We start from the raw sequence: 17,865 nt of genomic DNA, 5'->3' as shown, positions 1-17,865 counted from the left end.
AGCTATATCACAAGAGCTATGTTAATAAAGTTGGCAAACTCAAAACACTTTGGATCTTTGGCAGTACCTTGTTTTACCAACTGCTAATCCAATCTATTCTACTTCTCATACCATAAAATACTGTACTGAGACATTTATACATGCTTGTCTTACTGTGTTGGTGTACAGAGACTATAACTTAAAAGATTAATGAAGGTTTACATTCCTTTGCTTGGTATGCATAAAAAGAAAATTTCCATACTATAACTTTAATAAAGAAAGGCTGAAAACAGGACACAGTTTGGCTTCTCTCTAGAAGGAAATTTATATCATCAGTGTACTCAACAGTCCAATATTATAAAAGGAGAAATCATTTTTCCACTTAAAACACTTATATAAAATTAACTTTATATACATATATATCTACAAACATGCATTTACACATATGTATATATTATATAATTATGTGTGCATATATAAATTATATGTAATACATTCAAATTAACATATTATTTAATTAAGTTGCCTTGGGGACATTAGCTTATAAAAAAGAGCCCAGAAGAAACCATGATTGCTTGCACTGTTCCCTGAAAATCAGTGCATCATCCTTGGGCAGAGGCAGATAAGGATGGCTAGTGGAAGGTAATCCTACTGTGTCCTAGGTGAGAGTCATCCATACAAAGGAAACCTTGATCTGTGTTTGTTAACAAATTAACACAATTCTTTTTCTTTTTATAACCACTGTAAGTTTACTTTGTGTAAAAAAAAATTACACTACACTTTGACTCAGTCCTTTTGAAGGCATTTCAAAAGTATTTTCTTTGCTACAAGAAGTACACTGAAAAGAAAAATGAACTTGAAGTTGTTTCTCTCAAAATGAACTGTAATAAAAACAGGAAGCTCTTTTCTGTGGGACATCCCAAAATAAAAAAGAATGGTCTTTTCACAGTCCAAGACATTGTTTTATATTCTTTTCTCTCATTAAAGAATAACATACTAAGTACAAAAACTGATAGGTAAAAGAATTACTGAAGTAAAACAGTCTAAAAATAGTAACCCAGAATTCAAGAAACCATTATCAGGCATAGAGAGAATGTTCACTTTAGCTGTTGACTTTTATAAACACTTGAAAATAGTTTTATCACCAATTAAGAAAGTCATCTGAAGAAAAAAAGATTCCAATTTAAGAGAGTAAACTATTAATTTATTCTCTTAAATAATTCCTTTTCTTAAGAAAAAACTACTTAAACACAATATTTTTGAACAAATAATATGTGCAAGACATTGCGTGTGTGTGTGTGTGTGTGTGTGTGTGATTTCAGCTGGCCAGGCAATTTTTTATATATATACACATCCATATGTACACATATACACACACATGTATATACATACACACTATACAAGTACAATATCCAATTTATTCCACATTTCTCATTATCCTTTTAAATTATTAAAATATAAAAAATTTATCATCTTGATGAAAAGTCCAATGATACATGTAATTTACCATATTTTCTCCTCAAATTTTTAATCATTTGGGCTACAGTAAGTAGTAACAAATCAGCCCAATATTCTTGTTTAGTTCTTTAAAATAATACAACAGCAAATGTCTTATTAAGTCTGTAGGATTCATATTAAATGAAGTCTAACCATAATTTTGTCACTTTATAAATTATTATATCTTGAGATAGTATTACTCATTCTGCCTCTACATTAAAGCCATTAATATATTCTAATTGAAAAACTCACTGAAAATACACTAAAATGTAAATTAAAATAACTTTGTTAACATTGTCCTCTTACTAATTAGTGTTGCTACTGCAGTGTCCCCCATGTATAGAAATGTGGCTAAACAGAAAAAACAAGACTATATAAAAAAAACTACTGTAAAACAATTTTATAAACAGAGTAAAAGCCATTTTTCAAGTAAGGTAAGAATGTTTTCACCCTCTATAAAAGCAAAATAGATTTAAATAAACTAAAACATTGCTCCTCTTAAAGATACATCAGATTTAACTGTAGAAAAACTGTATAGGTAAATTTAAATATATGAGGTATTTATTTCCAGTTTAGAAAATATCTTATTACTTATACGTACAATGATTTTAGTTTTTCATTATGAGATTTAAAATCCTTAGGACATTTTATAATCCTAAATCAAATAGTTTTTGAAAAAGTTTGTTAAAAATCGACACCATTATTTTAAAGAAGCCTAAAAATCTTTGCAATGTATAATTTTAACACTTTCCTATATTTTCACTAATGCTTCAAATGTATTATTTCCTCACAGTCTATAATTATAGACATATCAGCACAATATGTAGGTTTGCTTCTCAGAGAATTAGATATTTGGATATAAAAGTACAGACAACCATAAAGACCACAATTTGCAAAACAACAACAAAAAACCCAAACCAAAACAAAATTTAAAAAAATTAATAACAGAAAATTCTAAATAATTAGTCATTTCAATAGTAAGCACTGTCTTCAATTATGGTATCATCTAACAAAAAATTATTGTATAAAAATGGCTTATTTACTCCCTGACCAGAAAAACAAAGGATTCCGGCAAAACTGTTTTGTCTCTTAGATAAAGCACACATTTTTATTGCTTTTCTACTGCTACAAATGAAAACATACTCAATGTTACTTTTGAGGAATTCTCTGGGAAATAATCAGTTAAATACTTGATTCTTAAACAGACTAAGAAACATTGGGGTTATTTTGTACTTTCAAGACTTCAATGTATATTTTTTAATTTCACAAGTAAAATTCTTCTTCCTCAAATATTGTGCTAGTTGTATTTGTTCTAAAGTACGCTCCTACCAAAAGGATCCGAAAACATTTGGAAATAAACTAACTTCCTATTTATATCAAGATTTTGTTTATTAAAAATACAGGCCTTTACAAATAAATGATACATTGCCTACATCCAGCTCTGGGTTCATTCCCTGTCATCATAAAAATAAAAGGAAAGGAAACTGCAGTCTTAGGAATAAATAATGAGTCGTTATTTTAATTTCCCTCCCCAACCCCCATTTTAGAGATGGGAACTCCAGGGTCCAGGGAGATTATGCCACTCACTGGAGTCCACTTAGCTGGATGAGAACCCAGGCTCCTAACTTTTTGCTGATACTCATTCCCTTCAACTGTGGACTCGTGCCAGACTGCAATGTTAGCTTGGTTACAAGAATGTCTATTGGCAACAATCAATTTTTTAAATGCAATAAAAGAAAACACATCATCTGTTTCTCATCTGACAAGTGTTATTCAACAAGAACTTTTTCTTCTTGGTCTGTGTATTATCTTGGTTAAACCTTGTCAATCTCTCAAAATCTGACACTAAAATTAAGACTCAGATTGTTTTCTGGAAAAAAAAAAACTAGCTACATAAGGCAATGTATATTATTTCCTCACTCATTCACATTTTCCCAGTTTTTTGTTTCTAATTATTTTAAGTTTTCATTAAATCAACTTCAGTCAGCTGACTAAAGGAAACCCAATTAATATGGTCTGGGTAACTGAACACTACAATGGAACACAGAACAAAGTGCCTCTTCCTCCCTATAAAATAAACCTTTCTGAAGTCAGCTCTTTCCATTCACCCACTTTCTGTTACTCCTTCGTGTACCTGGTTACAGACAGAATTTGTATTCATGCTCGCCTCTACAATGCTAAGCATCTACTGACAGCATACCGAACACTGAACCAGGCTCTTACCTGAACACTTCGGCTTGCACTCAAAACATTCTGACCACTGAACAAGACTGCGGTCACTTACTTCTGAGCTGTTACTCCGCTTCTTGGTGACATAAGATGGATTTTCTTCCACTGGAAAACTGGCCAATTTAACCTTATTTTGTTGGAGGGTTTTCACTCAAATTAATGAGATGCTTTTATGTGAGGAGGAAACAGCAAATTTTAACAACAAAACTAGGTTTATTTATAGAGACATAACTGAAAAAAAACCCTTCCGTACTGAGACATGGTGTACGTGATCTCACCTTATGTGGAGTTTTTAGAAAATACACTATAGCTGCAGGTTATGTAAATATTGCTGTAAAATTCTTTTTAAGGAACTGAAGAATTGATTGTACTTAAGGTTTTAACTCAAAGATAACCTATATTTTGTAGCGAATTTTAGAAAGCAGCTCTTAAGTATGAAATAGATGCTTTAGTTAATAAATACTTTGAGGCCAGTTCTTTTAAACTACCAGCTTTCACATGCTAATGAGTAAATTTATTGACCATACATTCAATCACAACAGTGCTATATATGTAAATAAATTTTCATACTTTAGAAAATACTTTCATATATTTTAATGAATTTATATGCCGTGACAGAAAAGCAAGATATAACTCTTTGTTTTACTTATTTTCCTAAAAACAAATAAAATAAGCATAGAACAGATAAATTTAGGGTAATGGTTAGCTCACTAGAATCAATTGAGAAATCCCAAAAAATTTTATGAATTTTAATTCTTCATATTCCCAATTTAGCCCATTCACCTATGTTAGAAGAACAAACTCAAATTTAAGTCAGGCCCATTCTTATTTTCTTCTTCCACTGGGAGTTTTCCCACACATATTCAAGTCCTGCCAACTCCAAAAATGCTAATATTTTCAAAGGCACTTTGATTGCTTTGTCATCTATGTCTAAGTTTCCACGATGCCTCAATGTAATCCTGTGCTCAATGCCACACCACTTACACATAAGAAGCACAGAAATAAATGGTTTTTTGTTTAATTTGACCAGAACTTTTTAAAGAATGCTTGGTTCTTTAAAAAGAAAATTCAATTTGGTTCTCAAACATCAATTAAATCACATGGAAAACAAAACAGAACACGGTAAACTCTATGGAGGTCTTAAGAGACAAGTTACAGGGCTCCGGCTGTTCTTCAGGCTGTATTGACTTTTTTTTTTTTTTTTTTTTTGGTCTTTTTCCTTTTTATTGGTACCAGGGATCAAACCCACGACTGCCTGCTTGCAACGCAGGCGCTTATGCCAATGAGCTAAATCCCCAGCCCTGCTGTATTGACTTTAAAGTGGACACCATGGACTTGCTGGTCAGATCTGCCTATGATATATGTGAAGGGAATAATTTATTATGACTGTACGTCAAAGACAAGATCTAACAGGAATTTGGTGAGCTGATACAAGAGCCCTGAACTAACATAGCCAAGTTTCAGAGAGGTAAATGCAAATGCCAAATTTACTGTGCGGGGGACTGAGGATGGGCAGTAGGTACTTGGTATTAGGAATTTTCATTGAATTTAACCTCAATAAACATCCAAAAAGACACACATCTGATAATCAACCCAAGAAACAACCTGTTCTGAAGTAAGGTTAATGTAAGCATGTACTGGCAGCCACACCAAAATTACATTCAATTATCATCGTAACTCAAGAAAGGAACTAGACAAAGTAGAACCCAATCAGCTGAGAGAAAAAATAATTACAGAGAATGTGAATAAGAATACAACAGGCTGGGTACGGTGATGCCTATAATCCCAGCACTCAGGAGCCCAGGCAAGGAGGATCACTGTGAGTTTGAGGCCAGCCTGAGCTACACAGTGAGACACTGTCTCAAAAAAAAAAAAAAAAAAAAGTTAACAACACTAGTTCTAATACCTATTAATATGTATCAAGTAATTATTACATATCATGTGTTGTACTATGAGGCTTACATATATTAACTTGAATTTTATAAAACTCTATAAAATGAGAGTTATACTTGCCTTCATTTTACAAAGGAGGAAACCCAGGTTTGGATATATTAATTCCCTTGTCCAAGTTCACCAAGCAGTAGGTAGCAAATGAGAATTGCTCTACAGGCAGCCCACTTCTGGGACCTGAGAGTCACAACCTCTACCCACCCACTCATCCATCCAGTTACTGAGATCCTAATTACATGGGGCACCCGAGCACAGGATACAGCAGTGAATCACATACAGAAGGGTCTCTGCCTTCAACTTACATTCCAATGGAAAAGAAAGGTCTTTTTAAGTAAATAATAATAAAACAATAAATTATAATGAGTTTAATAAAGGAAAGAAATGAGGCACCATTATGGGACTGACAGTAGCTGGAGAAGTGCAAACTTTTAAGGGGAGTTTAAAAGAAAAAGAGGTGGACAAGTGAGAAACGGAGAGGAAAATACTAAGCATAAGGTAGGTGTTTGCCCAAAGGCTCTGGGTAAAGGAAAACCAGTGAGACTCCACTGGTTGAAGACCAGGTGAGTAAGAGTGGAAAACTAGGCAGTGGTGAGATTATGCCGTCATATAAACTTAGAAATAAATTTGGATCCATGCCTTTAAATGCAAATGGGAAACCACTTGGCACTGTCAAATGGAAAAGGAATGCCATGCAGTTCACACTTTGCTTTTGCTAACGTGTTACTCAAGTGGACTGAAGAGGACATACAGTGACTTCATGAAGCTGATATTGTGGTTGGATACGTACAGAGGTAATTGCCTTAAACAAATGAATACCATCGTACAAAAAGCTACTTTTACTCTGATTCTAAAGCTTTCTACCTGACAAAGTACAACAAAGATCTAATTAACAAGGAGTTAGAAGATGTCAGCTAGCTTTGGCTCTATTACCAATTATTTAGAGATGGTTTGCAGTTCACTTATTCATTTACTGATGCATTCATTTAACCAACAGCTAAGTATTTGCGACACACCTTCTCTGTGCTGAGTATCAGTGACATGAAGAGTGAGACAGAAAACCAACATCATTGCATTAGGGCCACTCTGCCAAGTAACTCCAGTTCCCCAGGGCTCCACGCTTCCATCCTTATTTGCTGCACCCCGTTTTGTTCTCCAAGTGTGGGCACAGCGGTGGTTTCTCGTTGGCTAGAATAACCTTACTTTCCCACTCTCTGCTCGCTTTACACTAGCTTTTTTCTGAAAAAAAAAAGCTTTATTGACATAAATGAGATACCATAGAATTCACTCACTTAAAATATATAATTTAATGATTTTTAGTAGATTCTCAGAGTTGGCGATTATTACTCTAATTAACTTGAGGACACTTTATTCCAAAAGAAACCCTGTATGATCAGCAGTCACTGTCATCCTCTCCTAAGCCCCTCTGGTCTAGTCAATCACTGCCATTTCTGTCTGTATAGATCTGCTTGTTCTGGACACATAAATGGAATCAGACAGCAAGTTACCTTTTGTGACTTCTTTCATTTAACATAATGTCTTCAAGGTTTATTCATGATATAAAATGTATCACTACTCTATTTTTCATTTTTAAATGCTGTATATACATTTTCTTTATTCATTTTTCAGTTGGTAGACATTTGGGTTGTTGCCAGCTTTTGGCTATCATGAAATGCTGCTATGAACATTCATACACACATTTTTGTGTGGGCATGTTTTCATTTCTCTTAGGCATATATCTGGGAGGAGAATTGCTGGGTCACATGCTAACTCTATGTTAGACATTTTGAAAAACTGCTAGACTGTTTTCCAAAGCAGCTGCACCACTTTACAATACTATCAGCAGAGTATTTTCTCCACATTGTTATCAATACTTGATATTATCTATTCTAAGTGGTATGTCATTTTAGTTTTGTTTTGTATCTCTGTGATAGCTAATAATGTTGAGCATCATTTCATGTGCTTACCTACAATTTGCATAGCTTCTCTGAATAAATGTCTATGTAGATCTTTCCCCATTTTTATTTATTTACTTATCTATTTAGTACTGGGGATTGAACACATGACCTTGCACTTATCAGGCAAGCACTTGAGCTGCTGAGCTAAATCCCTGGCTCTTGTTCTATTTTTAAATCGGGTTTCCTTTTTATAATTAAGTTTTAAGTATACTTTATCCTAGATACAAGTCCATGATCATATATATATATGTATATATATATATACACATACAAAATTTATAAAATTTTTCTCCCATTCTGTGGCTGTGTTTTCATTCTCTTCTTCATAGTGTTCTTTGAAGCTCATAAGTACTTGGATAATGCCAAATGTATTGTGTGTGTGTGTGTGTGTGTGTGTGTGTGCGCACGCGCATGTGAATCTCAGGCTTTTGTTGTCATATCTATAAAACCATTGCTAATTTAAGATCACAATGTAATCTAAGTTTTCTTCTGGGAATTTTACAAGTGTAGCTTGAATTCTTAGCCTGTGCAACCATTTCGACTTAAGTTTTGCACATGTATAGAAACTCAAATTCATTTTTTTTGTTTTTGTTTTTGGTGGTGGTGGCAGCAACTGAATCAAGGGCCTTTCCAAATGCCAAGCACGCGCTCTGATCCTGGGCTACATCCTCGAGCCCCCTCAACCTCATTCTTCCACATGGGTGCTCAGTTCTCCAAGCACCATTTGCAGACTAGACTACACTTTGCTTATTTTCTTACCTTTGTTGAAATTCAATCAACTATAAACACACAGAAACTTTTAAACATTTTCCCACCAAGTACATCACCCCATTTACAGAGCCCTCGTTGCAGTGAACGTCCTCACTAGACTATAGGAGTTATAAATCTATTTTATTTCTCATTGAAACCTTTGTGTCTATCGAGGTGTGATACATAGTAGGTTATCAACAACTATTAAAGAAATCAGAAATAAGGCAATTACTTTCAGCTCACTCACATTCTTATCATCTATAAAATGATGCAGTGGATTAAGTGATAAGTCTTCTTGCCTCCTGGTCCCCAACAAACAATTGTTCTTTATTACCTGAGACTCTCCCTCCAATCTTTTATATGTAGCCACTGAAATAAGAGGTACTAAAGGGAAAAGCTGCCTTCATAAATTGTATTGCTATGTGGTTGTTTAAAGGTATTTTCTGAAAAAGGCAAATTATATAAAAAAGTTAACAATAACTTCCCCAAAAAGTTATTGTTAACCACCAGTAATGGTGTGGAGGACAAGTGGATCATAACAATGATAGTTTTTTTTTTTTTCATTTTTCTTTTTAATTCATTGTTGTGGTTCCCTTCTGAAAACACAGATGGATTATACTGATGGGTCTGTGGTCATTCCTGCCTCTTTATAACAGAACATGAAGCAGGATAAATAGAGGCAAAAGCCTAACTCTTAGTGTAAATGCTTTTAGACTGCTTTTTTCTAAAATCTTCCCAATTTTTTCCTCCTCAGATCCCCTGCCTCCTTTTCTTTTTACAGCTAGGCATTCTACGGTTCTTTTAACCCTCTAGCTGTTGAAGTAAGTCTAAAGTATGCTAAAATCTATATTTTGACACCGCAAACTTCAGGTTCTGCTCAAGAAAAATCATTACCAAATCGTATTTCTTGGTTCCAGGTTAGTAAGATATATAGAAAGGTGTCCATGTGTGCGTGCATGTGCACGCGATTTGGTCCATGCATAGTCTGCCTTGATGTTAGTTTGGATCTTACCCTTAAATATCCAAACTGTGGTAAAGGTCCTCACAAAGGATTGGTCCATGAGGTCAAGCCTGGGTCCTAGGCATGCTGCCACAGGGAGGTAGTGGCATCTTTAAGAGGTGGAGCCTAGAGGGAAGCCTTCCGGCCATCAGCAGTGTGCCCTCCATAGGAACAGTGGGCCATAGCTCTGCTTCTCTTTTTCCCCTTCCTAACATGAGGTGAATGGTTTTGCTCTGACACACATTCCTGACTTCCTACAGGCCTAAAAGCAACAAGACTGACTGATCAGGGACTGAAACCTCTAAAACAGTGAGCACAAAAAAAAAAAAAAAAAAAAAACCCTTTTATCTTTGTAAGTTGATTATCTCAGACATTTGCTATACTACAGGAAAGTGGGCGAACATACCTGACTCCTCCTTCAGGTTAAAACATGTCCAGTTTTTGTCACAGATGATAGCCTCGCGTGGCTTAAATACCATGAACATCTGGTAGCCCCATTACTGTATGATAAACTTAGGTATAAAGATAAGTTGCAAGTGATAGTCTAAAATTTCTTCTAATACAACAAGGATATGACAATCACTTTTCAGTGTGAATGAATTGAGATTTCTATACAGAAAATTCTGAACATGATAAAGAAGAGTCTAACAGAAAAAACAGCAGCATTTTCAAAGGGGAAAAATCTTTCCAGTGGAACAATTTTTGCTCTTTCATAGTCTGATGGTCTGATGGCCCCCCCTAAAAGTCTCCCATTTTCCTTTCGCCAGAGAACTACTAGCAATAGCTTAAAACTCAAAGGACTTGGCGGTGCTTTATACCCGCCTAGAGGAGCCTGTTACTCTGTAAGAGACAGAAAGATAGAATCAGTTCCTTGTTTGTCTGGTTTTTATTATTAGTGTTGGTTTTGTGTTTCTGAGACAGGGCTCACTAAGCTACGCATGAGTCTTGAATTGGTGATCTTCCTGCCTCAGCTTCCCATGTAGGCACGTGTCACGGTGTCTGGCCACCTTTTACTTTCATGACAACTTCCTATCATGGCACAACTCATAAGGACTGGCTCATGTTACTATTGGCATGATTGTTTTTTTTTTTTTTTTATCATAGGAAAGACAAAACTTCACTTTTAAGTGGAAAAGAAGAATTTGCCATTCTTCATAGGAAACCCCATAATTCTCAGAAAATGACAGACATCAGACCAGAAAACACAGATCTGCGACTTTCTTATCTTTTCCCCTAAATGTTAGTGCAACTAACCCACTTAAGTAGTCAACATCAACAAGAGTTCACACTAAACTGACCATTAATAAGGGTAATAAAGTCTAAATACCTTGAAACTTATTAATCATCAATAGCAGCCTAGATCTGGACCTAGAATTTCTGTCTAAAGCATCTTATCTCACACTGTACCCCTGTGAGGTTCAGGGATATAGGTGAAGGATCTGTGAAATCCCCGAGGATTAAAAATGCTCTCCTTTCATTTTGATGATTAGAAAGCATTATAACCAGAAACTCAATGTGCTCTCATTCTGGTCACCTTGTAGGGAAATATCAGAGCATTTCATTCCATGGCAGTATTGATAAGGGCATCAAGTGAGAACAGAAAGTGAAAACACCAGCTTCTAAAGCTGCATTTCTAAAGACACCACCATGAGTCTTTTAAGTCATGAATTTAAAAACACAAAAATCTCTGGCTATGAATATTTAATTTCACAAGTTTTGCATAGAACAGCTACTTCCTCAAACACTACCTTTGAGAGTTTTCTGCTGCCTAATATCTTTCCAGTAGAACTGAATTCTTAATGTAGCGTGGGGTTTTCATCCTGATTGTGAATTAAACAATACTTGTCTTATAATTAAATTCAACTGTTTTAAAGACTATCCATTTCATTATTTTATTATTATTAATAATAAAAAGAGTATGATCTAAAATTGCTGACAAAAATTCATTCTTATAATCTTAGCAAATGGGTCATATTTATAAAATGAGAGTAGTGGAAATTGAGACTCCATGTAATTTTTGATTTTATTAATATTTTACTCATAATTAAGTATAAATATTACTATAAATATTTCTTATATTTCTAGGAAATATTTAGACCTAGAGAAAACCTTAGCTATCACTTATTTAAATCTCTCAGCTCAAGGAAAATAGGCACTGAAAAGTATGCAAAAGCAAGTAGTAAGTCTTTGAGTTGAACTCAAAGTCTTTGAGATAGACTGTGTGCTTAGAGTAAACCAGGCTCTGCGTTCAATTCCTAAGATACACACACACACACACACACAATCAATCAATCCAGCCTTTGGACTCATAGTTAACTGGAAAAGTGGTACCCTGTGTAATCTATTTTTTGTTCTATTGCAAATCATTTGGTAGTCCTTCATGAATCACGATAATTCATTATTTCTAGAACACTAGGTCTACTGGACTGTACAACTGCTAATAAAGGGATACTTTATTGTGAGTTACTTGAAATGTGGAAATCAGAAATGGAGGTGTGTGCTTGCTTATAGTCTCAGCAACTCAAGAGGCTAAGGTGGGGAAGACCATCCCCTGATTTTGAGAACAGCCTGGCAACCCTGACTGACAAAGAAGGTAGGTAAGTGCTAGGGTGTAGCTCAGTGATTGAGTACTTCTCTAGCATCCTCCAAACCTAGGTTTCTATCCCCAGTACACACGCACGCACGCATGAACAACACACACATTTCCTTTCATTGCATATAAATATAAAGTAAAATTTTAAAATACATGAGAATACTTTCAAAATATAACTAACTTCTCTGCTTGAGGACAGCAATATAGTATGTGATAAACAGACAATTATACTAAAAAGCTGAGCATTTTAGAAACCCTTTTTCTATTGGCAAAATATAACACACATGACAGTTGAGACATTGAGGTCAGTTATAAAAAAAAAGTCTTAAGGATTCAAAAGATACCCATGCTCTTTGAGCGTATCCTGTTTTCCCACTGCCACAACCCCATCCCATGACTCCAGCTGCCATGGCAGACCATCTACCCTCATCTTCCTCTTCCATCTCTGCCTGGCAACATCCTAACCATCGTCTTCTACATCCCGAGATCCTTTTGTAGTTTGCTAATAAGTAACTATGCTCTCTTTGCTGCATATTTATTTGTATACCTGTCTCATATTTCCTTCTCACAGAAATTCATTAGAGGCCTGCACAATGCATTCTAAATAGGGATGCTGAATTAATGCGACAAGTGAGGTTCAGAACAAAAAGGTTCTACATGTGTATTTGTTTTCTTCAAAATCTGACTATTGTTTTCCTTAAAAAGTAAAATGCAAACAACTCTATTAATCACTATAAAGAATATGAAGCAATACAGAAAAATGCTTAAAATAATGTCAAGTGAAAAAAGCAAAAACCAAAATTAAATCTAGGCTATGTTTCTACTTACAAATATTACATATGCATATGGGTAAAATGTGGAAGGTAAAACAGATGAAAATGATTGGCTTCTGTTAATATGCCTATGTTTATATAATAAATATTGTTTTTTAAATATGTACACGTGTAGTAATTAGTGATATTCACAGTGGATACTGGTACTAATATTTTTGGACTGTAAAAAAAATACGTAGATGTCTTGTGGCTAATGACTTGCTGGCCTGCAGAGACACAGTCAAAGAACTGCTGCCACTTGATAGCTATTAGAATTGTGGCGTTGGGACCTGAGAAGGTAGTTGGCAAGACTTGCAGGTCAGCCTGGGGAATCAACTTTTAAAATCAAAAGAAGCAAGCAAAAAACTTTAAAGGACCAAAATAGTTATCATCCACTGAAAGCAGAGCATGGATTGTTTCTTTAAGGTTAAGGAGTACTTTAAAACACAAAAATATTCAGTTTATAGTTTTATATTCCTGTTCAGAGGCAAATGTGTACTTCCAAATATTTATTTCATAAGGCATGTTATTTCATATATTTCATTCATTTCAAATATTTATTTCATAAGGCATATAATTTCTAATTGGGCATATTTTGTTTCCAATTTGTGCTCTTATTTCCTAAATAGCTTCCAATTGTCATTTTCAGATATTTTTATTTATCCACTCAATTTATTTAAAAATTAATTAAAGTGATTATAGCATTATCATATTTTCTAGCAACTCAAACAAGTAAAAATTAATACCTTTTTAGCACATGAATTTATATATGTTTCTATGGTGAGACACATATGTACTGCTCAAATCAACTACTCAACTCAACAAGTTACTAAATGCCCAGGGATCTCTGAAATGGTATTATTTCACTGGATTGATGTGAAATTGTTTCTTTGTATAAAAATAATAAACTTCTTTTTTACTGCTCATTTTGTGACTTTATCAACATAATGATGACTTAAAATGAAGAAACTAATTTCACATGGTTTTAGAAAAATAATAGGTTCATTAATGTAAGACTTTTATTAAATGCAGATATTGTAAATTACTTCAATAATCCAATAAATCCTATTTTCCCACTGAAGTGTTACCAGAATAAGAACAAAAGAGATTGATTTATTAGACATACTCTGGCCTAAAAATTTTCTCAGAATTCTTGGTTTGGCTGTGAGAAGAACACAAATTTCTCTAAGTATGCTGAACAATGCTTTAGGGCAGACTCAGAGAAGATGCTATAAGAAAAGCTTTATTGCATCACACACATGGAACCAGATTCTCCCTCTCATGGGCTGTAGCCAGCATGAAGTTCACACTACATTAATTTGCACTTGTCAATATGCTGCTTTGCAAGTATTCTTAAGCCATGTTCAAATGTGTATTCTGACTCCTCAAGTAGAATATAAACTCCCTAAGGGCAGGACCTGGTCTTGTAGTTGTTCCCTCAAGTGTCTGGTCTACTGGTCCGAGTAAGCCACGCCCTCTGGAACTGCTGTTTGTACATAAGGAGCAGGGACAGGAATGTGCTAAACCTACAGCACTGAAAGAGAGTGTGAAGAACAGTGGAGAGTAGCTCTGTCATCACCAGGACGAGTGATTGCATGTGCAAAAGGCATGCCCAAGTGGCCCCCTCCCAGTCAGTCACTTTGTAAAGACAGAAGTGAGACTGCAGGTGATAGCTGGCTGAGTCTCTAAAGTCTAGCTCTCAAGAATTCACCCATTATCCCAGCCTGCTGAAGAGAGTACACAGCTTCACAGACAGGAAGCAGATAACAGATCTGAGTAAGATGTTACTCTAATCTGTAGGTGCCAGGTTACAAGTAGAAAAGACCAACACTGCCATTACCCACGTTTGACAGATGTGATGATCTATTGCTAGGATGTTTCCAGAATCAAATAGAAGACTCAGAGGCCCATTATTTGGGTCTTCAGATAAATCATATTGTTGTTAATATTGAAAATTAAAATTCTGGAAAGTTCTATACGCTATTTCAACAATCTGTTTCAATCTTCTGTCAGAAAATGCTTATTTCGGACTATTGTGGTTCTCAGTGGCCGTAATTAATAGTTTTGTTCTTGCTCTTTTCATACTGAAGATCAAGATCAGGTGTTTAACTTTCTCCTTGAAAGAATCTATCAAATCCTTGAAGACAGTGTAGCAATGTTTCAGTCCTCAGTAAAAGAATACAGTTCTTCAACTTTTTTTTTTTGTTTGTTTTTTTCGGTACCAGGGATCCAACTCACGACTGCCTGCTTGCAAGGCAGGCACTTATGCCGCTGAGCTAAATCCCCAGCCCCTCTTCAACTTTTCTTTATTCCTTTTCTCTCTCTAGCTTGCAAAGGACTGACTTTCAAGACAGACAACACTATCTCTCATCTTTTCCAAGAGCCTTATAAGTACATGTACTTCTCCAAACAATCTCACTAAGTCAACTGGACTTAGGAAATAATTCCTGCAATGATACACTCCATGCTTAATGTCAGTATTAAAGTGCTGGATCATACTCCTGTAGACATGAGCAGCTCCCAATCCTTCTTTGCCTTAATTTATTCTGGGAAAACTTTTCTAGTCTATTTCTTTTGTACCTGTGTTCTACTCTTAAATAATTACTTTATTTGATGAAGGTAATTTTGAACTTAAATGCTTTTTACTCAACACCAGTTACAACACCAAACTTATAGTGTTTGCAGTCTATCAGAAAAGCTTTCTCTGTCAGTATTCTTATCTCTGAAAAATTAAATTGATGTTAACCCAAAACTAAATTGTAAATATAAAACAAAATTGGCGTTATGCTCTCACTCAGGCTATTATAAAGGCATGTGTCACTAAAAAGGCAATAATGCCACAGCCAGTGGTACACTCATTCAGCATTACTATTTGATGAGTAAGAGACCAGAGATGTGTGTGATGTATTGTTGAAGTGTAAAAAATTCTAAAACTCCTAAGTTATGATTTAAAATAAATATCCAGGACCAGGGTTGGCAAACTTTTTCTGTAATGGGTCGATACTAAATGTTTTAAGCTTCGCAGGCTATCTGGCCTCCACTACACTTCCTCAAGTCTGCTGTTGTAGCAGGACAGTAGCAATGGGTACCATACAAACAACACAGCTGTGTTCTAGTTGGCAAGGCAGAGTTGGCCTGGGGGCTACTGCTGGTGAATCCCCCTCTGAGGACACAGGGTGTGTGAGCACGTTACATAGGTACAGATGTCTGCGGATGTAGGTGGGTGCGTAGATAAGCTCACTAACTATCAAGTCTGCCTCTATCTGTAATCACAGCAGCTTCATGGGCAAGTGGTCAGGACAGTCACACAGGCACTGTTCAGAAGGGCTCTGCTCTAGCAAGACTTTGGAGTCAGTGTCTTGAAATTCCCAATGATTTTACACTGGAGTTTGTGTTTGGTCAGCAGAGTGTGATGGCGCACGGAGCCTCAGCCCTCACTGCTGCACTGGGGCGGTCTCAGAAGCACGCTCTCCGCCAGCCTCCTCTCTGCTGCCCCTGCCCTGCTCCTGCTGCTCTCCAGGTCCTGGGTGGGGAACTGTGCTCTGCTCTTGTCCTTTGCCCCCGACAGGGACCCAGATGTGGGCCTTAGGGGGAGGGGTGTGGGGGTTGAATGTGTCCATCTGTGGCATCTAGGGATGGACATGGAGGGACCATCCTTGCTCCGGGTTGGCAGGAACACAGCACACTCAATGGACTGTGTGTGAGCCTTGCATCTCTTCCTGATCCAAGCACCAGTTGTGACGCAGTGTGGATGCTGCAGTCTCGCGGGGTGGCCTGACAGACTTCCCCCACTACCTGAGGGCCTGGTGTGTGGGTCCTGGGGCTGGAGGACAAAAGAACCAGAAGCTGATGGGCCACATGTGCATCCGCAGTCCCAGGACCCCTTGGGATCTGTACTTCTCCATCTGTATACCCATCTTTAACTGGAGAAAGCAGTTAAAGAGCAAATTAAAAAACACCGACACAGAGGAAAGAAGAAGACTAAAAAGAAAGAAAAAAGTTTTATATTTTAGTACCTTTAGCACCACTTCTTTATTTCTGAACAAAGAACCCTGTAGTTTTACTTTGCACAGAGCCCTAATAAAAGATCATCTTTGAGATTTATCTACCAAAATGGAAATAGAGAAAGAGAATTCCATTTATGCATCCTTTATTTGAGGTCAGTTAACCCTGATAATGCCAGGGGCTTCCTCAACATTCCAAAATGTTAAATACAAGGACATGAAATTATGTATTTTGAGTTTCAGAGTCTAAGGAGCTCCTTTTGGGATTCAGTGATTGGGAATCCTATAAGGAAGTCATTTTTTCAAAGACTCTGCCACAGGATTAATTCATATTCCTTTTGAGTGAGGATGTGTCATTTCTTAAGCACAATGAGCCATTATGAAATAAAATGAACAACAACAAAAAAACCTAAAATCTGTCTGAGTGCCTTTCATTTCCTTTTAAAGAGAGCAGTAATGTTACACTTTAATGTGCAAAAACATACCTGTTTTCTTGATTTTAATATGCCAACTAAAAACATTTTTGAAACCAAGAATTTGAACATGGCACTGGGCATTATTTGATGTGATATTAAGGAGTTATTGTTACTGTTCCCAGGTATAATAATAGCACAGTGATACTGTAAAAATACACATTGATGCACACTGAAGTATTCATGGGTGAAATAACAAACACAATGTTTAAGACTGACCATAAAATTTCTGCAAAAAGCGAAGTAAAGAAAGAAGACAGAAAATGGGGAGGAAAAAGATGATGACAAAAGATGAAGGTAGTGACAAGGAAGATGAAGGAGTTGAGAGGGAAAAATATGAAATAGATGGAAGAGGCCTAGCAAAATGTTGAGCACAGGTGACGGAAATTCAGGGATTTGTTCTAATAGTCTTTTTGCCCTCAAATGTTTTTAAATTTTCATGATGATGTATATGTGTGCCTATAGTTACAGAAATTTTCTGATAAAAATTAGGGCACAAGTTTTTCTTCTACTCTATACAAATGTAAGTGTGTGTGTGTGTGTGTGTGTGTGTGTGTGTGTGCATATAAAAAGCATCCTGCGAGGCTGTCAGGAGTCCTCCTCATGGAAGAGATACAAAGGAG

General features: G+C 35.9%; 1 protein-coding gene and 1 long non-coding RNA gene across 9 annotated transcripts in view; one reads left to right on the top strand and one right to left on the bottom strand.

Moving 5' to 3' along the window:
* The window catches only part of Sdccag8 (SHH signaling and ciliogenesis regulator SDCCAG8), a 194,380-nt gene that overhangs the window by 115,797 nt on the left and 60,718 nt on the right, over window positions 1–17,865 (bottom strand). The window lies entirely within an intron of this gene.
* LOC134473370 (uncharacterized) overlaps window positions 1–17,865 on the top strand; it is a 42,662-nt gene that overhangs the window by 4,702 nt on the left and 20,095 nt on the right. Inside the window, exon 2 of one of the 2 annotated variants that reach the window (XR_010043621.1) lies at window positions 4,942–5,173. The exons of the other annotated variant lie outside the window; for it this stretch is intronic. This is a non-coding gene — a long non-coding RNA (uncharacterized LOC134473370). The remainder of the gene's footprint in view (window positions 1–4,941; window positions 5,174–17,865) is intronic. 2 annotated transcript variants of the gene reach the window in all.

Source organism: Cavia porcellus, unplaced genomic scaffold (genome assembly GCF_034190915.1).
Source record: "Cavia porcellus strain 051 isolate PalLab524CR breed Dunkin Hartley unplaced genomic scaffold, mCavPor4.1 scaffold_26, whole genome shotgun sequence".
NCBI classification, from domain to species: domain Eukaryota; kingdom Metazoa; phylum Chordata; class Mammalia; order Rodentia; family Caviidae; genus Cavia; species Cavia porcellus.
This window is presented reverse-complemented; position numbering and strand designations above follow the sequence as displayed.